Source organism: Anolis sagrei, chromosome 2 (genome assembly GCF_037176765.1).
Source record: "Anolis sagrei isolate rAnoSag1 chromosome 2, rAnoSag1.mat, whole genome shotgun sequence".
NCBI lineage: Eukaryota > Metazoa > Chordata > Lepidosauria > Squamata > Dactyloidae > Anolis > Anolis sagrei.
The window spans coordinates 257,213,273-257,237,360 of record NC_090022.1 but is presented as its reverse complement, the minus strand read 5'-3'; the positions used below and the strand labels follow the sequence as shown (position 1 = coordinate 257,237,360).

The following is a 24,088-nucleotide window of genomic DNA, read 5'->3' as shown; positions in this document are numbered from 1 at the left end:
TCTACCATGTCACTTCTCTACACCTGAGGGGGGACTAAGCCAACTTGATAGTAGTTAACAGCAACAACAATATAGGGTGGCAACCTGTGCTCGATGGGGTTGCACTCCCCCTGAAGGCTCAGGTCCGTAACTTGGGTGTCCTCTTAGACTAATCATTAACTCTTGAAGCTCAGGCATTGGCGGTGGCTGGGAGGGCCTTCGCACAACTAAGACTCGTGTGCCAGCTGCGACCATACCTCGTGAAGTCTGATCTGGCCAGGGTGGTCCATGCCTTAGTCACCTCCAGATTGGATTACTGTAATGCACTCTATGTGGGGCTGCCCTTGAAGACGGTTTGGAAATTTCAATTGGTCCAGTGGGTGGCAGCCAGGTTACTTACTGGGGCGACTTAAAGGGAGCGGTCAACTCCCCTGTTTAAGGAGCTCCATTGGCTGCCGTTCATTTTCCCATCCCAATTCAAGGTGCAGGTTCTGACCTACAAACCTTGAACAGTTTGGGACCCGCCTACCAGCATGACCATATTTCTGTGTACGAACCCACACGATCTCTCCGTTCATCTGGGGAGGCCCTGCTCTTGCTCCCACCCCCCTCGCAGGTGCGATTGGTGGGGACGAGGGAGAGAGCCTTCTCCACGGTTGCCCCTCGACTCTGGAACTCACTCCCCAAGAATATCAGACAAGCCCCCACATTGGCAGTCTTTAGGAGGAGCCTGAAAACATGGCTGTTCCAGTGTTCCCTGAATAAAGTAAACAATCCTCTGCAAATACACTGAAAAGTACTTTAATTACCTGTTGGGTTGCTCTTTACTTTTGATTTAAAACCCTCCAAATAGAGACATCCTCTGTTCATGTCCAGCATTTATTTTTAAAGTTTTAACTATTACATTTGGCCCAGCCATAGGTTTTTTAATTCTTGTGTTTATTGTCTACTTGTGAGTTATATTAATTGTATTGTTTATTTTGTTTATTGCTTGTTATTTTATTACTGCTTGTTGTTTTTGATGTGTTGTTGGGCTTGGCCTCATGTAAGCTGCTCTGAGTCCCTTGAGGAGATGGTGGTGGAGTATAAATAAAGTTTTTTAATTATTATTATTTGCTTGTGTTTATTGTTGCTAGAAAGGGTATCTCTGATCTAAAGTAATTCTACCTCCTAATAACTGAGGCACAGGCATTGATGGCCACTTAGAGTTACAGTGGCCAGAGAGTCACCAAATACAACCAGGCTTTCACTGTCATGGCTTCTTTTTACTACAAGCCATTATAAATGTGCTTCAGGATCAGATATAATGACCCTCCTTTCCTTCAGTTTTTCTATTGCCCAGATTAGAAAGAAAAATCAAAAGCAGCCCTGTGATAATGTTTAGTGCAGGGGTATTCAATATGGTATTGGACTATGAGAGACCAGCCGTTGAATCTGGGTGACCTTGGGCAAGTCTCACTCTTTCAGTCTTGGAAGAAGGCAATGTCAAACAAGCATTGTCTTCTGATCAAACTATGCCAAGAAAAGACTTGTTTTCTGCATAGAAATATTGCTTCTTTAATAGAGAAAATCCACATGCTCTTTCTTGTCTTTTCTTTTCCTTCTTTCTTTCATGGCATGGAATAAACTGAACCACAGTTTCTGAATACTGTGCAGTTGTCAATGACTTTCTCCTAGAAAGGAGAAAAATAACAAAAGTGTTTGTTCTTGTCTGGAATAACAACATTTACAAAGATTTACAATCCTATTGAAGATCGACAAATTTGTTATACCTCATGAAAGAATAAATTTACTAGTTTTTAAGGTGCCCACTCTCTGTTGTTTTCACAGTAAACTTCCATTATTGTCTTCAGGCAGAAACCAGAGAAAGTGGAGACTGTAAACACACACATACACCAGGTCTGTGGGGCTTTTTTTTGGGGGGGGGAGGGAGGAAGGGGTACAAATATTTATGACACAGCTTCAAGATGAGACCCGGGACTTGCTTGGACACATGCAACTGTTGGCATAAACTATGCAAATTGAACTGCTTTTTATTTGAGGAAGTACTTTATTATTGTACTAGCTGTACCAGGCCACGTGTTGCTGTGGCCATGTGTGGTTTAATTGTAATGAAAGAAGAGAGAAAGAGCTGGGTTTGCATTGCTGTGGCCCAGGGAAGGCTTAAGGGGGTTGCATTGGATGGCCTTTGGGGCTCCAATCCAACTGCATGGCCATCTGTCAGGATGGCTTTGATGGTGTCTTCCCTTACTGCAAAATGAGTTCAGATTGGATGGTCTCTGGGCCCCTTCCTATACCCCAAAGGGTTTCCCGTGCCTGTCCTTCCCTGCACAGTGTCAAAGTGTCTCTTCCCAGCAATCCCCCTCCCTCCCTGGAGTCCCTCCCTGGCCTCCCTCCCTCTCCTCTGGTTCAGGGCCCTCTTTACCATGTTGGGCTCTGTGCTGCCCAAGAGCTGCAATTGCAGTTTCCCCACAACTCTTCCCCACATTTTGACTACTAGTGAGGCTTCTTTCACAACAAGAGTGGGTCTGCAGCTTCAATGCCTCTACGCAACAGACCTCTCAGCTCCAAAGCCCTCCTGACAGATGGCCATCCAGTTGGGAGCCCCAAAGGCTATGCAGCCTAACCTCATTTGGCTGCAAATGAAGACACAATTTAAGCCCTCCCAACTCATGGCCATCTAGATGGAAGGGAGCCTGTGTGTGTGTATGTGTGGCTGTGCACAAGTGCTTGGCTCCCAAAGCAGGTAAGGCTAGCTCCTTCATGGTGGGCAACCGCTCATGCATCCAGGTTTGCCTTGCATTCCTCTGGTCTTGGGGGGAGGCACTACGGTGGCTCCAGCTGCTGCTGGGGCTTGCCTCGCTAAGCCTCCAGGCCCTCTGTCGGCCAGACCTTCTCCTTCGTTCCTTCCCTCTTTCCTTTCCTCAATCCCTCCCCTCCCCAAAAGAAAGAGGACTCTGCCTTCATGCATGGAAAGAGACTCCAGAGCTAGGCTTCTCTTCCCTCACAACTCTCGTGCGCTGGAGAGGGGACTTCTTTGCATGCTCTGTTAGGTATTTTTCTTTTGGAGGAGTTTTAAGTTATTTCCCCTTCATTTTTAAAGTTATTTTTGTTTGAAATACATAGATTGGATTAGAATGTGTTTTCTTGCCAAATTTGGTGTCAATTTGTCCAGTGGTTTTTGAGTTATGTTAATCCCACAAACGAACATTACATTTTTATTTATACAGATTATCTCATTAACTCAACAGGGAGAGACCATTATTTTCATGCAGATGTTCCCTGCCCCTACTGACAAGCACTGTAAAAACTACAGCTTGAAAATCTGGAGTATGGCTGCCTAGCAAGGGTGGACATTACAAGGCATTGGCCTCCCATGTTCCTCACAGAATGGATGGATTATTCATAGTATTCCTGTCAAAACATACAACCATTTGTAAAAATGTTGAAAAGCAGTCATTCCACTTAAAAATAGTATCGCTTAAACAAATTGGCATGTATATGGAGACATGATAGCCATGAATAAATATGTGAAAGGGTGTCATAATGAAGAAGGAGCAGGCTTGTTTTCTGCTGCCCTTGAAACTAGGACTCAGAGCAATGGGTTCAAATTACAGGAAAGGAGATTCCACCTGAACCTTAGGAAGAACTTTCTGACCATACGAGCTGTTCAACGGGGGAACTCTCTGCCTGGGAGTATGGTGGAAGTTCCTTCCTTGGAAACTTTTAAACAGAGGCTGGACGACCATCTATCAGGAATACTTTGATTATGTTTTCCTGCATAGTCTCCTCCAACTCTATTATTCTATGATTCTACAACAGTCTATGCTCTAAATCCCAATGTTAATCCCAACTAAAATGGTGACATATTGAATTAATTTCAGAAAGATAAGTCTACACTTAAATAGATGTCATTGATTCCATGGGTTTGTTCTAAATGGGATTAATATTTGGATGAACATCGTTGTCAAGCTAGAATCAACACCCACTCGACTCATCCCTTACTATGTCAAAATATGCTAACTGCTGTAGCCCCACCTTTTAAAAAAACATATTGCTGACTTGTGTTCTGCTTTGCTTGTTCTTTCTGTACTTCTCCTCCTCCACAGAGGAGGCCACTTGAAAGGCTTGCAAGATAACTAATTCCTCCTACATTTCAGTGCAGCTGTGCAGACACAGTGTATGCCCAGAACTATTCTAGGTGGCAGGGATGTGTAGGCATGGCCATTTTCACAGAATGACTGGTCTTTGAATATTCGGACATACCCAGAGGCCTCACATTCTGAAATACCGAGAGGGTTAAATCCTGGATCTTATAATCATGAGAAGACAGGAAAGCTTAGAGAAGACAATGATGCTAGGGAAAATGGAAGGAAAAAGGAAGAGGGACCAAGAGAAAGGATGCCATCTTGAGATGTACTTGATGAAAACTCATAATTTCCTCCTTTTTTAGATAACTTTGTAGACTTAGAAACTGAGATCAACTCTATATGTTCTTTAGATCAGGAGTGGACAACTGTTATACAGATATTGTTGAACTGCAACCCCAATCAGCTCTATTTCTCATAGCCAATTGCACAGGGGTTTCTAAATCATGAAATGTACAGTCCAATTGTACCTGGAAGACCATAAACTGCTAATTTCTGGGGCACTTTCATAAACAAATGCAGCACTATGATTAGACTTTAACTCCATAGCAGTATCTCAAAGCTGGAGTTTGGTGAGATAATAGAGCTTTAGTTGGCAAAATATTCTGAATAGCTCTCTTTAAACTGCCAATGAGAGCTTGTCCAGTATAGTGGTTTGAGTGTTGGACCAGGAAACCAGGATTCAAATCCCCACTTGAACATGGAAAACCAGGGGTAAACTTGGATAAGTCACAATCTCTCAGCCTCATTGGCAAACCCTCCTCTCAACAAAGGTTGCCAAAAAAAAACACGTTTGCATTAGGGACACCATAAATAAATAAAAAATTGGAGGCCCACAACAAAACTGCAAATTGTTGGATGCTGCCATGGTGGTTAAAATGGAATCATAGTGATACAATTGCGTAGTGTGAAAGGGCCCCTACTTTCTTGATTTGGAGAAAACATTTGATTGCATCCCTTATGAAGTCATTTGGTACACATTATGACAACATGCTGTTCCTGAAGAACTGGTCAACTGGGTCCGGTTTCTGTATAGCAATCCAGAAAGCAGGGTACAGGCCGCTGCTGGCACATCGTCGTAGTTTCCCATAACCATTGGTGTGCATCAGGGCTCAGATGTCTCTCCTCTCCATTTTGTTTTTGTAATGGATGCAGTTACTAGAGATCTGCAGAAATTGGCACCTTGGACTTACTTCTGAGGATAAGGAAGAACTTGAATATCAAGTGCAAGCATGGTGTAACCATTTGGAGCAATTCGGACATGCCTCAGATGGTATGATCATATTCTCTGAGGTGAAGATGAGTCCATTCACAAGATTGCTCTTGATCTAGAAGTGCCTGGCAAGAGACCAAAGGGATGACTGAAGCAACGCTGGCTGAACACATTGTACAATATTCTGAAGACTGCTGGCATACACCCTGAATGGGTGCAGGAATGGGTGAAATGGCGTCAACAGACCAGTAGTGTGGACCCCACTAGTGGGACAAGTGCTGAAGAAAAAGGAAGGGCCCCTACTTCAGAATGGTTTGCAAGTGTGTGTTCTCTATTTTGAAGGATGAAAGAGTGAAGATACAGCTTCTTTCTTGGAAACAATACAAGAAGACCTCACTTCAGCAACCATGATATGGGACAAATCAGAATCACATCTTTCATTGAAGCTGAAATCCTGTGTGCTTGACTTTTTTATAGGCATAAGCCTGATACCACATTGGGACTTACTTTAGAGTACACAGACATGGCAACAGGACAGAAGGGTTTTGCCTACACTCCTGCAGGAATGACCTGGGCATGTTTAGCCTGCTGAAGAGAAGGCTAAGAGGAGACATGATGGCCATGTATAAATATGTGAGGAGAAGTCATAGTGAAGAGGGAGCAGGCTTGTTTTCTGCTGCCATGGAGACTAGGACATGGAACAATGGCTTCAAACAATGGACAATATTTATTTATTTATTTAAAGCTTTTGTATACCGACCTTCTCACCTCTCTTGAGGGACTCAATAGAAAGGAGATCCCATCTGAACATTAGGAAAAACTTCCTAACTGTGAGAGCTGTTCAGCAGTGGAACTCTCTGCCCCGGAGTGTGGTGGAGGCTCCCTCTTTGGAGGCTTTTAAATAGAGGCTGGATGGCCATCTGTTGGAGGTGCTTTGAATGTGTTTTTCCTGTTTCTTGGCAGGGGAGTTGGACTGGATGGCCCACGAGGTCTCTTCCAACTCTATGATTCTATGAATACCAGATGATGTGTGCACTATATTAATTTTTTAAAGATAGCACATTATAAAGGAGCCCCTGGTGGTGCAGCGGAATAAACTGCTGAGCTGCTCAACTTGCCAACCAAAAGGTCAGTGGTTCAAAACTGGAGAGTGGGGTGAGCTCCCGCTGTTAGCCTTAGTTTTTGTTGACCTAGCAGTTCGAAAACATGCAAATGTGAATAGATCAATAGGTACCGCTCCGGCGGAAAGGTAAGAGTGCTCCATGCAATCATGCTGGCCACATAATCTTGGAGGCACCTATGGACAATGCCGGCTCTTTGGCTTAGAAATGAAGATGAGCACCACCCCCCAGAGTCGGACATGACGAGACTCAAAGTCAAGGGGAAAGCTTTACCTTTGCCTTTTAGCACATTCTAAACTTGTGAATGGTAAAAGGCTCTGAGTCACACAGGTAGGATGCGCAACAGCAAATGGCATCTATATAAGAAACCCCTAACAGACATTTGTATGTGTGTGTGTGTGTTGCTTGGGAATAAGGGAAGAATGTCACATGTGTGTGCACTGGGGGGAAGCAGAGTGCCTTTGTTACGGGCTGCTGAAAAAACATGGCAGCACATGCCTGGAAACACGAAATGGGTGCCTCTTGAGCACAAATGTGCAGTTGTCCCAATGGAGGGACAGTTTGTGTGCTGCTAAAGACTGCCACCCTTTTGCTGGCAGGAGTCCAGCACTATTACTCTCTGCTGCAGGGCAGACAGGCAGGCATTCAACAGGAAAAGCTGCCTCCAAGGCATGGCAAGGCGTTGAGGGGGAAAGCTAGATTTCAGATGCCCTGCTAAATGCAGGCAGGACAGCTGTGAAAGGCTCCCCAAAAGAGACACTAAAAACAGACAAGTAAGTAAAAAAAATCTACTGTTCCGCTCAGCAGCAAATCTCCCCCTAATTTTTTTTGGAGAGTGGTCAAAGCTCAAGAGGGAAATTTGGAATGCTTTTTTAAGAGGTCGAAGCCGCACAGGTTCTGCTTTCTGCAACGGCAAGGGAAGGCAAATTGGCTTCAAAGAACCTCTTAAAGGAGAAGGAAAGACTGTGGCGGGTGGGCTTCTCTCTCCCTCGACCCTTCTCCCCCAGTAGACCCTTTCCCTTCCTGCCTGCCGTGAAGAGGCTTGAAGCAGTTGCCTCTCCAAGCCGCCGCGGTGTGGATCTGAGTGGGGAGGGCTAAGGACAGGTGGAGAGAGAGAGAGAGAGGAGAGGGAGTGAGTCTCACTGCCTTCTTTCTTCTGGCGAAGGTACCGGGCAGGAAGGAGGGTGGGACTCCTCCGTGGGATTCGCACGCGCGTGGACACAAAAGCCCAAGCAAGGCTCCTCTTCCCGAAGGAGCCGCGTGGCGGGGAAGGAGTGGGCATTGCAATGCGTGGCGGCTCTGCCGGTCTCTCTCTGCGCGCCTCTCAGTCCACCAGCAAAGAGCCATTTAAGGACCTGGCCGGCTGCTCTCCCTTGACACCCACGCGCCAGGGATCAGCTCTCCTCTTTCCATTGCCCGAACAGCTGAAGGCAGCTCTCAAGGCAAAGCAAAGGAGCATAGGGATTGGGGGGAGAGAGGCATTAGGGAGGGCGGACTGCACACATGCCCGTCGTATCCACAGATTCTGCACCCGTGGATTCAATCATATACATGATTTTTTTTAAAAGCAATCTATTTTGCCATTTTATGTAAGGAACACCATTTTAGCATGGCATAGTATATGATGGGACTTGAGCACCCATGGATTTTGGTATCCCCAGAGATCCTGAAACCAAACCCCATGGATAGCAAGAGCTAAAAGCAGCACATGCACACTTTGACAGCAGCAACTTATCCGCCTGGCTTTTGGTGTGAGTAGATCCAGCCAAGTTTTTAAAATGTATTTTATGGTATTTGGTGCCTACTTGGGCTTTCAGCAGCATCCCATTCTGTGTCACTGGGGTCCAAATGGGGAATTTATAAATCACCTGCTTCTAAAAAATTGCCTCTGGCATTTTTAATGGTTCTATTGTATTGTCAACAACATTTTTTTCATTGATTAGCCAGTTGGCCTTATCAAAAACAGACAGTGCAAACACAACATACATCTAGTCCTCTTAAAATAAAATACAAATACAAATATATAGGTATTTGTCAACTTAAAACCAATGTAGCTTAGCCATAGATATACTATCCTCATCTACCCTATCCTCAAAACCTACAACAACCCACTGTATTCTTGAAGGCTTTCATGGCTGGAATCACCTGGTTGTTGTAGGTTTTTTGGGCTATATGGCCATGTTCTAGAAGCATTCTCTCCTGACGTTTTGCCTGAATCTATGGCAAGCATCCTCAGAGGTTGTTAGGTCTCTGAGGATGCTTGCCATAGATGCAGGCAAAACGTCAGGAGAGAATGCTTCTAGAACATGGTCATATAGCCTGAAAAACCTACTACAACCCATTGTCTTAGGCAGGATCTACACTGCGCTACCCATTGTCTTAGGCAGGATCTACACTGCGCTATATCCCAGGGTCTGATCCCAGATTATCTGTTTTGAACTGGATTATATAACTCTCCACTGACATATAATCTGGGATAAACAGCTAGTTCGGGGTCAGCTGCATTAAAATCACTACTCACTGAAAAGTAATGAGTTTAAAGCCAGCCTGGATCAGGGTAAGCTCCTGACAATTTGTCTAGCTTGCTGTCGATATTTGCAGCCTGAAAGACAGTTGCATCTGTCAAGTAGGAAATTTAGGTACCACTTTATGCGGGGAGGATAATTTAATTTACAACATCATAAAAATCTCCAGCAGCATGCAAAAGAATGAGGAAGTACTCCATCAGTGTCACAAGTGGACGGTGAAGCAACAGCTCCCCCAGTGGCCAGAATTTGAGCATATCCTCATGAAGCCAGAATGTTAAATAGCCTCTGTGTTCTGTCTATGGCATTGAATGTTTGCATGTATATCTGCATTGTAATGCACCCTGAGTCCCCTGCAGGTGAGAAAGGCAGAATATAAATACTGTAAATAAATGAATAAATAAATAATTAATCTGTGGTTTTTTAAAAAAAATCATTTCAGGAGCAACTTGAGAAACTGCAAGTCGCTTCTGATGTGAGAGAATTGGCCGTCTGCAATGACGTTGCCCAAGGGACACCCAGATGTTTTGATATTTTACCATCCTTGTGGGAAGTTTCTCCATATGGGGAGCTGGAGATGACAGAGGGAGCTCATCTGCACTTTCCCAGGCTTCGAATCTCCAACCTGTCTGCCTTCAGTCCTGCTGGCACAAGGGTTTAACCCAAATGCCAAATCAAATTCTGGGATATAAGGACAGTGTAGAAAGGGCCTCAGAAGTGCTGTTACAGTCTGAGAGGTTGAAAGCTGCATATTTTCCATGGCCTGAATGTTAGCAATTGAATATTCCAGCAGTATAAAGTATCACTTTGCAAGCACAGAAAGGTGATGGAAAAATATAAGGGACTCTATCTCTCCCCCTTCCATCCAACCTTCCTTCTTTTGGAAATACTCTCTCAAACTTCTGCTTCTTTACCAGAAACTTTCCAGTATTCCTGTGTACCACTTTTTTTTTTTACAGAATTAAGTCCTATTCTATTCAATGGGGCATATGCCAATGACAAAGTAAAGCACATAAGATTCTAGTGTTCGTGAAAGACAACCTGATTTGTCCCATATTATTATCATTATCACTGTGGTCTTCTTCTATATTTCAAGGGAAAAGCTGTAGCTTCATGGTTTTTGATAGTCAGTATCGCTATACCCTGTCTCTTGAGGCCCTTTCACATTACTCTGTGGTTCCACATCCCATGGAATTCTGGAATTTGCAGTTTAGGGAGAAATATGTAGAATTAAATTGCACCACCAAACTGCAAGCCCCAGCATTTCATAGGATGCAGCCATGGCCACTAGAATGGAAATCACAATGCCATAAATTGTTTTAACCCAGTTTCCATTTGTTTTGTTCATCTAGAGTTAGAACGTATTCAGACAAACTCATACACACAACCTGTAAAGGCGTACTTTATGTGGATGTAGGCAGTTGACAAGTCATAGTTGTGTTTGAGATCCAGTGGCAAAAATTCATTTGTAAGGATGGTAAACATGGCTGTCTCCTGCTCAAACTTTGTGGGTATGATCGATTTCATCCACGTTTACAGTCCTGTTGTAAGTGCGACTGTCAAATGTCTTTCTATTATTTATTTGTGAGAGGAAAGTTGACTTTGTGGATCTCAACCATGGGGAAAATGGTGAGGAAACTGAGCTGGGAGCAAAAATGGATCAAAAATGCATTGGGAAAAAACAACTAGTTGATGATGACTAGTGGTTCCCGTGTTCTAGCTAGTTTTAAAGATGGATTTTGAAGAAACTGCCCAAGGTGCTGAATGTATTTTGGGGGAGTTGGATGGCTCCTTTAAAGTTTAGAATAAAACCCAGAGTTGATCCACCACCCATTGACATGGAAATCATCAACTTCAACTTGTTATAATGCTATCCTCATGGAAAGACCCTGTTTCTAGTATTACAATTCCCAAGCTTTACACAGAGTAACTAAGTGATCCACCTTGTCTATTCATTTACACTGTAAGGTTGGAAGTGGTGCAGGTCAAAAGGGGATTCAATTCATTCATGTGGTGCCTTGGTTGGGCAGAGGATTAAACAATACCATTCATGAAACTGTAGTCTAAAGTTCTTTAGATGGTTTAGAGGTGATGGTGATGGCTTTAATCTGGAGCACTTCCTTCATGTCAAAGCATCAGTTGTGAATCAACCAAGAACATAAAGTTTTTTGCCCCTGTGGCGGCAAAAAAACCAATGGGATTTTGGCCTGCATTAATAGGAGCATAGTGTCTATTCTGTTTTGGTTAGACCACATCTGGAATATTGTGTCCAGTTCTGGGCACCACAATTCAAGAGAGATATTGACAAGCTGGAATGTGTCCAGAGGAGAGCGACTAAAATGATAAAAGGTCTGGAGAACAAGCCCTATGAGGAGCGGCTTAAGGAGCTGGGCATGTTTAGCCTGAAGAAAAGAAGGCTGAGAGGGGATATGATAGCCATGTATAAATATGTGAGAGGAAGCCACAGGGAGGAGGGAGCAAGCTTGTTTTCTGCTTCCCTGGAGACTAGGACACGGAACAATGACTTCAAACTACAAGAGAGGAGATTCCATCTGAACATGAGGAAGAACTTCCTGACTGTGAGAGCCGTTCAGCAGTGGAACTCTCTGCCCTGGTGGAGTGTGGTGGAGGCTCCTTCTTTGGAAGCTTTTAAGCAGAGGCTGGATGGCCATCTGTCAGGGGTGATTTGAATGCAATATTCCTGCTTCTTGGCAGGGGGTTGGACTGGATAGCCCATGAGGTTTCTTCCAACTCTTTGATTCTATGATTCTATGAAAACTTGCTGTAGGGGAAATTCATCTCCACTACCCTGTTTCAAAACTTTAGGTTAGATCTGTCCTGCACAGATTGTGCCCCTCCATGTGTTTTGGACTTGAACTCACAGAATTCCTAACCACTGGACAAGCTGTTTAGAACTTCTGGGAGTCTGAGTCCAAAACACCTAGAGGGCCACAGGTTGTGCAGGCCTGGTCTAGAAGATGCCTTAGCTTGGCTTTCAGGCACAGGGAGCAACCTTCTACTTAATATGCTCCACAGTTAAACCTTGGAACTGAAAATGGATACAGAAAAATTCTGCAAGAAGACTCCCATGTCCTGGTAGTAGAACCTGAGCATTTTTAGATTACAGGTTCTCAACTTGTTTAATCAGCATGACTACTACATGGTTGCAGTAAAAAAAAAATCCACACCAAAACATAACCGGTGAGAATTAATTATTCCAGAGTTAACTGGTGAGAATTGTGACATCAGTCTGGAGAGAGATTCCATAATGGCTAGTATTATACGTTTTTCGGCTTCTCACATTTGGAGACTTTCCAGGGGATGAAGAACATGGGAACTATATTGAGAGCTCAGCAGAGTTAGAAGAGAACCCCAATGACTAAGGGGTTGTATAGGACCAGTCCATCCTTGCCAGCAGAAGTGTATTTTTGTAGTTTTCTGGGTAGTGTTGAACTGCAACCCCAGTTGTCCTTGGCATAGAGCCAATGCCAGTAAGAGGTGCTGAAATTCATAAACATTTTTTTGGGAAAAGTGTTGCAGAATTTTCCGTGCCCTCTTTCACAGTGAAGTCCTCCTAGAGCTCAATGCAGCTCTTGCTATGGCCCTGCTTAGAAGCATATTTTGCCTAATGACACATCCATCCTGAAACACAGCTGTCTCTAAAGGTGAGATGAGTTGCAAAACAAAAACCCTTACTGCTGTAAGGTTTCATGGCTTTGCAAACCACAAAACTTTCAATATTGGTAAGATATATTTGTAACAGGAAAACAAGGCAGCATTAGAGACCACTGAAAGCCTTTAGTACAAGTGTACACAACACAAACACTTGGGAATGAAGGCAAACACAGGACTGGGTGTGTAAAAAGCCAGGAAGCTATGTGAATTGAAGGGTTTGTGTTTCAGTTTATCCTGACACAAAATTTTAGGTGTAAATAAGGTCACTGTAACAATGCAGCAAAAACTGCTATATAATAGTCTGTGAGTCATAAGAACATGGAGCCAAGGTGCATGTGATACTGATGTGAAAACAACAGCTAACTGAACCTTTTCTGTCCAGAGCTTGTAAAAGCTAATTTTCTAGGAGTAAGCCTACTAGAGTCCTGCAGTTAATATGCCCAGTAGCTGGTTCAAGATATCTTGGAGTCATAGACCAAAAGAGGAACTTCTCAAAGTTTTACCTTTTCTTCCAAACAGAACAGAGCAAATGGGAATGCCCATGCTGAAACACTACTCTAAGTATAACACTGCCTTTCCTGGCCACACATTTCCCACAAAATAAGTATCCTAATGTGTACAACTGAGTATGAGAAATACCATTCAAAATTAATTAAAAATCTACAGGTGAATGCTTATAGATAGACCACAATATCCACAATGCACTAAGTTCCCATGCAAGAAATATATATACACACTTAGAAAGTGTGTGTGTGCGTGTTTGTAAACTTGCATTGCAACGATGGCCACTTTTTGTTTGAATTTCCTCTCTTTTCTGAATTGCTGTTGGTTATGAGAGAAAGCAGTACACAACTCTATGCATGCTTACCTAGAGGTGAGTCCTATGAAATTCAATTTCATATGCCCTTAGCTGGGAACAAGTTTTATTGAATTCACTGAGATTTACTTCTGAATAAAGTAAAATTCTCTCTGTCTCTCTCTCTCTCACACACAAAACATTCTTCAGAATTGAATTAATTATATTTTTTTAAATCTCTAGTCATTTTTCAAGAATGCTTCAAGGTAACAACATTCAAATGCAGTTACGGAAGGAACTTGGTCCGTTTAGAAGTTTCATTATACAATAGGTCCCCCTCTGCAATTTTAGATTGATATTATACATGCTTGCTTAGATGTAAGCCACATGAACATGAAAGTCGCTTATTTTCAGGTGAGCAATACAGAATGGACAGTTTGGGGTATACAATCATTTCTTGAGTACATATTTCTAGATATAACCAGAAAGAAAATACAACCCACTGGTATATCGTTCTCTTAAAATTGACTTCAAAACAAATGTTAAAACATGTTGACAAAAGTAAACATGAGCGTTGCCATGAACTTCAATAAGATCTTGATTTCATCCTACGGTGTAGCTTTCCCCACTAACAAGGATTCTGTTTTACTTTCTCTCTCTGTGATTTTATTTCCACTATCTAAGAATGCACTGTCTAATTCTGTGGAAAATCAGACAAAGGTCAATCGTTCTGCACCCCAATATGTTTTCTGGGAAGCCTACATGGGTTGGGGGAAATAGCTTTGAAGACCATTCCAAAACAATAAACTGAATTGCCATCTGAAAACATGTCACAGTTTGCCAAACAAGGCTTTGATTCTTGGCTCTTTTCACTCCTCTTGAAATGTTCAGGTTCTTTAAATGCTTTTTATATTATTTGTTTCTTAATGTATATCTGTTCTTTTTACCAAAAAAGGGCACTTAGCTGTGCTTATATTTCGGAATTGGCTTTGCTCCTCCCTTCCATGTGTTACAAGGCATGAAACCATAAGGCTGAAGAAACAGGTCATTTGTACATTGCAATGTTTAGTGTCGAAATAAAACCTGATGGTTGAGCAAGTCATTAAACATGGAAAATTAAGTGATTGAAAAGATTCACTGAAGCAGTCATATAATATTGAATCTGACAAACCCTCAAGAAAACTTCAGGGGTTAAGGAGAAGTCCTAACCAGAGAGTATGGCAAATAAGAATCTATCAACTGTGTTTTAGAAGTACATCAATGTTAACTCCATTTGTGTTCTCCTTTTTTTCTGACTGACTTTTAAATGCAAAGAAAATAAATGAAGCAATGCGATTGGTTTGTATGAATTATCATTTATTCTAGTAGGAGTTCTGTGCCCATCCACTGGTCTGTAATCGGTAACAGTTCCTTCTGGAGTGAGTAACTTGCAAAACTTTCTACTCATCTCATCGTCTAATCACTGAGCATTTCTATTTATTTATTATTTATTTACCACATCTATACCCTCCCCTTCTCAACCCCGAAGGAGACTCTGAGCAGCCTTACAAAGGCAACAATTTTTAAAAAGTAAGTTATAATTTACTTTGAAAATATGTGATACTTTCTACATACTATAACTGGAGTAAATAATACTATACACATGTCCACTACATTTCAATCTTTACCAAAGGGTTGTGGTTAGGGGCTCTATATATGTGCATTCTGAAATAATTGATTCACATTTCTAGTCAATTGTTAAGTTGTTTTTGTAATAAAAAATATGTAGTAGAAAACTGAACTGCAGTGCAGAGCTTCAAAAAGAGACCTTTTGGACTACAACCTCTAGAATTCTCTCAGTCAATGCGGCCACTGATGGATGACAGATTCTGGAAGTTTAGCCCAAAAATAATTTCTCTAAAACAGAATCCAATGTTTGAATGTCTAAAGTGATGTTATGAAAAACAACTTGTAATGACTGGGAAGTTTTCAAATTGAAATCCCATTGATATGAAGAGAGATTTGCAAGGGCATTTTTTTCATATGGTTTAGCCAGAAGAGGTTTACCGCATACCATACGTAGTATCTTCTGAATATCAGATATAACATATCAAATTAGTATTACATATCCAAATACTCAAGATTAAAGAATGGGAAGAAATCTGTAAGAATAAACCACCAAAGAAGTTTCTGGATTGACCTTCTTTGAATGATTCACACAAATTCCAGCTATGACTGAAAAGCAGGAGGATTGGATTCAATTTCCTGGTGCACAAGTATTAAGTTACTATAACTCCATATAGATACAAATATTATGTGAAATCAATATGTTTCATGTACTTTGGAAAGTACCAAAAAGACATTTTTGTATTAACATTATTATCTTATTTATGATTAATTACATGGGATTATTAATAATTTAGTATCTAATTACTGGTCTATTTGTGAGGGATGTAAATTTATAGACAGAAAAAAAACCCTTTTAATTACAACCTTTCAGTTCATTGTTATCCAGTTGTATGTTTGTTATTTATAAAGCAGGTAAGAAAGGTTAATCAACATAAAGACAGGTAACTGGAACAAATATATCTGATTCTGAAGAAGAAGAAAAAAATGTTTTTTGTGTCATTTAAAAAAAAAACTGCTACTTCAGGTGAAACAAAATAGATTGACTTTTTTAAAACAGAAGGAACTGAAGAGGAAAAAAAACCCTATTTACCAAGATTTTAATTAAATGAATCACATTAACAGATGCTCAGGTGCCTCAATTCCATAAAAAGAAAGCAGACTAACTTATTTTGAAAAAGAGATTGAAAGTTAATATTTTTGCCAGACTTTTGGAAGTTTTCAGAGATTAAAAAAACCCCTCTTTTTTGCAACACATTCTAGAATTGTTAATTTTTCAGGATAATGGATATGATAGAGTTTCTAAGGCTAAAATTAATACTATATATTGTCTGCATATGGTTAGAAATAATGAATGCAATATAACTTACTCCCAAGGAACTGATTATAGGATCACAGTATAAATGACATTATAGGCAAAGAAGCATTTGGCGTGCTAGACATTCAGTTTTATCCACATATCTGTGCATAGTTCTATAGAAATGCCACATAATGCAATGCTTGTGTACTCAGACGTTAGACAAACAGTGTTCAATGGGACCTTTTCCAATTAAGGGTGTATAAGACTGCAATATTAGGTTGAGATTAGAGGAAACTCCTACGTTTGGATGTTTAGTTTTCTTGAATGACGAGTTGAGTTACAGATATTATTATTTATACTTTTTCCCCTGAACAAAATTTGTGGTGGTGCATGGAATTAATGACCTTTAGTGGCAGTTAACAAATCATAAAGTCTCTCTGCAAATGCCTGGGCTTGTGGTATTTGGCCTGGGCAGCTGCATGGTTTTAAGACAGATATAAAGACAAATCAGCTGTTCTATATACTTCACTTTTTAAAAAAGGACAAGACAGAAACAGAGACAAACTGATCAAGTCTGTAATTCTAAGCAGTAACAGCTTGCAACAAAGAAGATTTGAGTCTTCTTGTGGATAGGAAAAAGTGGAGTATAAATAACAACAACAACAACAACAACAACAACAACAACAACTTTATTTATACCCCACCACCATCTCCCATAGGGACTTGGGGTGGCTGACACAATAGTACACAAAGATGCCATACATAAAATACATAATACATAAAATAAAATAAAATACATCAACATGAAATCAATAACACATTACATAAACCAGGTATACAAATTGGATAAAACAACCTCTATTAAAAATAGAATTTGCTAAAAGATCCATGTAATCAATATAGCAGCCCAGCTGAATGCACAGAATTTACATTCAATGTAGATATAACATGCTCTGTGATCGCAATAAAGTTTACTTTACTTTCAAAAGAAAGTTGGTTAAGTCTGCAATAGTATGAACAGGGTCCATAACTCTTTTCATCAACATGTCATGGACTTTATGCTTTATGCACACAGGACAACAAACAAATACTTCTCACGAAAAACTTTTTTAGAGTCGCCAAACAGTACTAGTTAAAATATCTCTGTACTGCGGGAATCCACATTCTTATTTTCCAAGCAGAACAACCTCCAGTGCCAAATTAATGTCATAATTTATCTATCTGTTGTTGAGTGCTCTTTAAACTTTGATGCCAGGCGAAATGTCAGTATGGAATCTGGTTATTAAAAGTAATTTCATATGTTCAGTTTTGTATATAGACTTAGTATTGGCCTTTCAAAAAAAAACCCTCTAAAATTGATTACTTGTTTACAGAAATGCTTTCAATTTGTTTGACAGTTTGCAAGAACTGCTATGAAGTACAGTTAAAAGCACAAGCTTGTGAAAACAGAAATTCATCATAAAAAATCCTGTCGTCCCAAAGTATGCCTTTGCATTTGATCTTTTTTTCCCACGTCTTTGCAATAATTAAAATAAGATTGTCCTGAAACATGTTCTCTTTTGCAGTCTCTAACAGCTGAGGCTTAGTGGCGTTACAAAGTTAACAACTGTGCACACAGCAAGACACACATTGGACTTTAAGTGATAGCAATGTTTTATATATATAAAGTTATATTCCTGCATTGCTTTTGTTTCACATTTCAGTTTCTTCCCCTGGCAAAATCAGCAACAGTTCCATACAACTGTCTTTTGAGTAGTAAGTGGAACATTTTAAAAATTAAAATGCCTTCCACATTTACACTCATTTGGCTGAAAAGTTAGCTTTCGATACAGTATTAAAATGACATTCTAAAACATGAACTAGTTGGTGGTCAATCAAGACAGCAATATAGATACAGCATGATCAGTACAAACCATGACCAAAACTACTATTTATTGCTTTCAATTTTCACTTCAAAAGTTTAAAAAAGTAATCCTGAGAGGTGACTGGGAAATATGTATATTCTTCTGCATGCTTGAAGATATATATTTCCCCTACTTAAGTCTTCCAGGGTTCATTTTCCAAAAAGTAACAGATGTTTGGACCCTCTTTGCGAAAGTGTATTTTCTCAAAGCAGTTACTCTAAAGGTGCATGCTACCAAATTCATTTCCTGTAGAAGTAAAATGTTTCAAAACTCACCTCTGGATCGTGGTCCTAAACATTGCACTAGGACAGAATGAGCAGATCCTGACTGTCTATCTGTATAATTATATTTTTAAAAAATCATTTTTAAAATAAAACTCACCAGTGCCCTTCTTCTCCAGGAAGATGTCCCCGTCAGCACCTGCTGAGGGCTCCGTTGATTAAACTGACAGGTAAAAAATTCCTGTAGAATAAAGCCAGACCAGCTGGCTTTGAAGAGAAACCCCCCAGTTTGGGTCCTGTTTGCCTCACTCACCCTCTGCTACAAAGGCAGGGGCTTTTTCCCCTTCGCTGTTGACCTGTAAGATGCGTGATTTCCATGCACAAGTGTCTGGCAGGCCTGGTCCCACCTGCTCCTGTCACTCTGGAGTAAATTTAGCTGTAAAAGGTATCACTGACAACCAGACCTTTGTCAGCTCTGGCAAAGGAACATAGAATTACTCTCTCCACAAAGCACGCTGTTAAGTTCAATTGGAAAAGATCAAATCAGTAGCTTGATCCAAAATTCACTCCTTTAGAGGAGGCAAAATGAAACGACTTTCAGACGGCCAATAATAATAATAATACTTTTTTAAAAAAACCAAGGGGAAATCTTTCTTTACGGCGATTTTAAAAAGTGAATTTCCAAGAATGTTAGAACAAGACAACATTTTGTATTTTTTATTTTGAAAGGAAGGCAACATCTTAAAAGGGGGATTGCTTTCTTTTTTGCTCTTACTTTTATCCAGAGGAATATTAGAAACACAAAACTTCTCCAAGTGGATTCAATAATCTCACTCCCAAAATTAGAAAGTCTGTCTTGCTGAGAGATTACATGTCAGAATTACACATTTATGCCGTTGAGGCATTGGGGAAAAAATCGAGGCATGAGACACATTTCACAAAATTGCTAATGTCCAAGGAAACATGCTAATCTTGGAAAGCAACATTTTGGATATTTCTCTTTCATGAATAAATTAATTAAGGAATGAAGATTTGCCCCTGCCTTGCTCCCCCATGCTCTCTCAGGAGAAGGGGGGAATTATGAAAAGGAGCCTGACCTTTTTTGTACGCTAGTATTTTGTCAATATACCTGCAAGGTTATATCAAGGGAATAATGCCAGGGAAATGAACTCCAGTCTGTGTGACCAAGTCCTCTTCTTCATTAATTTGGCAGGAAACTACACAAACTAGTTGATGCTGGATCCCCACCCCTTTCATTCTATTAAAGAATCCTGAAGGAGAGAAAGGGTACAAGGGATACTGGGTAGAAGGAACGTCTAGGTCACAGACCTTTTGTCAAGTAAACAACCTTCTTCTTTACTTACTGCACATAAACAGCTACTCAGCAAACACTTTTTCTCTGCTGGGTACCACTTTTGGATAAAAAACATGGACCTGATTGGCATCATCTAGTATCCAAGGAAACATAGTAAGTACCTCTCTCTGAGTGAATGTCTCTTGTTCAAGATATAAAGTCTGAGTACTGGGTAAGTGAATGTTTTCATTTAATAATTATATGGGATTTTTTAAAGAAGCTTGCTAAAGGGAAACAGGTTCTTGGTTGTTGCATGTTCCATAACAAAACCCTTATGTTTTCATCATATTTTAAAAAAATCATATGTTTAGGGTTCAAACACTCAATCTATACTTTTTTCCTAAAGGACAAACATCCTTCTCAAACTACTAATGAATGGGAGTTTAAAACTTATTGAAGGTCCATTGCTGTTACAAAGTAGCACTCATACTTCTTTGTTTTGTCAGTGCGAAGGCAGTGCTCTCATTAAAGTACATTAGATTCTCCTTCACTCCAAAGCAAATAAAATAGGCTATGTTAGGAAGATTTTTAAAGCTTTTCCAAACTTTAGTATTAGGTCATAAAATTATCCACATGAAATTCTTGAACAGAAGGAGAGGCTAAAACTGCACACGCTGTTTTTGAAATTAGACATGTAGAAATTGAGTGTGTGTGTGTGTGGTGGAAGAAGGAGGTCTTAGCTATATATGGATAGAATGTAATAATGGGCATAAAGTTATTTCTTTGGGCTAAAGTTCCCGGAATTTCCACAGCCACCATGAGACCTAACAATATATATTAGTAAGATTTTATCCTTAGCAGTTTGTTAATGGAAATTAGAATCTTACACATCTTTATTATCACAATTTCTGATTCCAGATGGATGTTAGAGCAGTCTAGGATTTATAAAGGTCAATAAGTTGAAGGTGAATCCAGATGATATTGTAGTGCTTATTTTAGATAACTCATACCGGAGAAAGTGGATTTTATGCATAGCTATGTGACAGTTTCATAATTTCCAAACCCTACTATAGTCCTAGGATACTCAGACATCATCCATATTCACAAGGGTCTCTCTTTCAGTTGATGCTCTTTGCTTGAGACTAAAGGACTGCCATCTACATGCATGTGCTGGAAATTCCCAAACATATTAAAACCACCAGAAAGGCCCTGACCTAGAAGTCCATGCAACAGAGGAGTGGGATCCAAACATAGATTAATTCAAAGAAGCAATGGCCCTGAGTCTGCAAGACCTGAGCAACCCTTGATGAGAGCATGACTTGGAGGTCTCTCATTCATAGGGTCTCTTTAAACTGAAGTTGACTTGGAAGCAGTTAACAACAATAAAACCAGAAAAATGTCCAACAATGTTGTCTAATTTAAAAATAGAATAAGGCAAGGCAGAAAATTACAAAAGATTTTAACAGGTTTAGTTTTTGCACAATTCCAGTTGCAAGAAATTGAACTACTTGTTCGTTTCTGAGCTGTATTAATCTATTACCACTCAGAATGAAACATCTTATTGAAAATTAGCTTCATGTTGCATGAATCCTACTGACACTCCTATGACTACTCCTGATTAAGTAGTTTGTGAATTGTGGCCTCAGTCAGGTAAATAGCATTTCCCCCACCTGGATCAGGTTCTTATAGTCACGTTTCATTAAATAAACCTATTACAAAGACACACTTCTCTGTAGAAAGATCCAGTAGAGGCAACTGAAATCCAACTGGTTTAGAGTTCTGGCTTCCCTATTTTTATCACTCTGCATATTATTTTCATTTACTTTCTTTATTGTTTTTATTTGCTAACTTTTCTCAGCAACCCGTCCCTGCTGAGTGCAGATGGCATGAACGCTCCCACAGATTCTCCGCTCAATAAGCCAGAATGCTATTGCAGACATTCTATATTAAACTTCTCTTACTGCAATAAAAATGTTACTTTACCACATGCCTGCTTCAGATTCTACACCACTGTAGGTCTGTCTGTGTACCAAGTCTTTGCACAAAACTCAGATTTTTTAAAAAAAGTATAATGATAATACAACTTTGCAAAAATTGTATAATTTGTTCAAGGATCTTGGAATGACCATCTTTTTGAGGGCTTCTCTATCAACTTTGCAGTGTTCTAACATGTAGAACCATATACTGATTTGAGAAGAAATTGTAATGCGGAAACATTATGCACTTTATAATTTTCCTTTGATTACAACAGGACTGTTGCTTTTAAATGATTTCACCAGCACAAGACTATTACTGTCCAATATGTGCGTGTGTGTGTGCGTGTGCACACACACACACACACACACACAAATCATGATATCTATAAATTTCCAAAACACAATTTTAACACAAAATAATGTGAACGAGTGCAAAGAGCCCTTTGAATGCTGAAATCCAAGGGTGTAGCTTAATACCCAAGGATTCAAGGGCAGGAAATACAAATTCCTTTTCCTTAGCATGACTGCCACAACTATTTTAGGGTGCAGAAATTGGGTAAACAGCTGTTTCTCATACATGCTGGCCTGTCTGAGGATTGAAGTCTGTTGAATTGACCTTCTGGATAATGCTGGGTCCTGACCAGTGAGGTCAATGCATTGTAAGAGGAAATCAATACATATGAGGAAGGACCTTCTCAGCCTTGGCATCCCAATTGGAGAATGTCCTCCCTTCAGAATCACAACTGTTACCAACACCGGCTTTACCTAGACACCTAGTGAAACATGTCTGTTTATTAAACCTTTGAAACCAACTAGTCTACTTAAAATGTTTATGGGCATGGTTTTAAATTGTTTTAGTCTTTTAAATCTATTTTAACTTCTTAGTGGGTTTAGTGTGCTTTTTGTCTATTTAAATTATTTTAATTGTTATAGATTATAGTTCCCTATTTATTTATTTTACTTGCATACTGCCTTGAAGTCTTGTGATAGATGACAGAAGAGAAATACCAGTATTATCTTCATGGTCATCTTATGACTCAGGGCAAGGTCTGGAGATGGAACAGGTAAAAGCATGAGGTCTTCATTTGCTAGAGGGCTGGGTCAACGTCCTGGAAACCCCATGGTTGCTTCTTAGCTTTTTACAATTAGAGGTGCTAGTGAAATCATCCTGCACCATACTAGAAAAGTATTCTGAGGGCTTATAAAATCCATCACAAGCCCATACCTTCCAACATTTCACAGATGAAAACTGGGACAGGCTGAAACATATTGAAACATGGCTGTCATGTCTGAACCTTTTTTTCTCCAATCTAAATATATCCAGCTCCCTCCGCTGTTCCTCATAGGGCTTGGCTTCAAACCTTTGATCATTTTGGTTGCCCTTCTCTGGACACGTTATTGCTTGTCAATATCCTTCTTAAATTGTGTTGCCCAGAACTGGACAAAGTGTTCCAGATGTGGTCTGACCAAAGCAGAATAGAGTGTGACTATTATTTTCCTTGAACTAAATGCTAGTTTTAATAGCTCTCAAGTCTTTTGTTAATTGAATACATGTTCAATTTTGTATGATGTTATTTTAAGCTGTATATCTTAACCCTTATAAGCCACCAAGACCAGGAAAGTTAAAATGTTAAAAAGTTAAAATGGATTAAAAAGACTAAAACAATTTATAAGTCCAAGACTGGGAAAAGACTGTAAAATAAAACAATAGAAGGAGGAGGAAGAGTCATTATCAGATTGACTAGGAATTTGCTTCTGATTTGGCTTTTTTCTGGTTTTATAAAAAGCCTGGGCAAATATGAGAAAATTTCAGATATCTCTCCTAACTCTAATTAAAATATATCATAAAAACAAACAAACAAAAATACAGATAACAATTCTGGTTTCCCTGTGAACAGGCACTATTTTTATTTTCACATAGTGTACAAGCTTTCCAGACCTCACCTACATGGTACAAAAACCAGGAAGTCTTAAGAACTAGTAAAGTCCAAGCCTTTCATCAGAAGCACATAAAATCATAGAGTTGGAAGAGATCCAAAGTACTGTCTAATCCCACACCCTCCCAGTGCTGGATTCCACAGCTAAAACATCTCTGAGAGGAAATGTGAGTCTTTTAAAGAGCAATAACAAAGTGGCATAGTAACTTTAGATTGTGCATATTAATTTTATTTAAATTATTTTAAGGGAGCTTTAACTGAAGTTAAATCAGATTATATAGTGATTGGAGGCAATAGAATCCTCAATGTAAGGTGCCTCTTCAGCTAGCATTTTTCTCAAAGGACTTTGCAAAATAGCTGTGTAGATCCATTAGAAGGGGGAAATGCAAAAGCC

General features: G+C 40.0%; 1 protein-coding gene across 9 annotated transcripts in view; it reads right to left on the bottom strand.

The window, feature by feature from the left end:
• MEF2C (myocyte enhancer factor 2C) overlaps positions 1 to 18,860 on the bottom strand; it is a 215,427-nt gene extending 196,567 nt beyond the window's left edge. For 3 of the 9 annotated variants that reach the window (XM_060761751.2, XM_060761766.2, XM_060761755.2), the window contains exon 1: positions 18,648 to 18,856. The gene's annotated coding sequence lies outside the window, so the exon portion shown is untranslated. Of the gene's footprint in view, positions 1 to 18,647 lie in introns of all 9 variants that reach the window. The other 6 variants (XM_067464548.1, XM_060761767.2, XM_060761761.2 and 3 more) reach the window with 5 other exon arrangements.
• Positions 18,861 to 24,088: the final 5,228 nt, after the last annotated feature.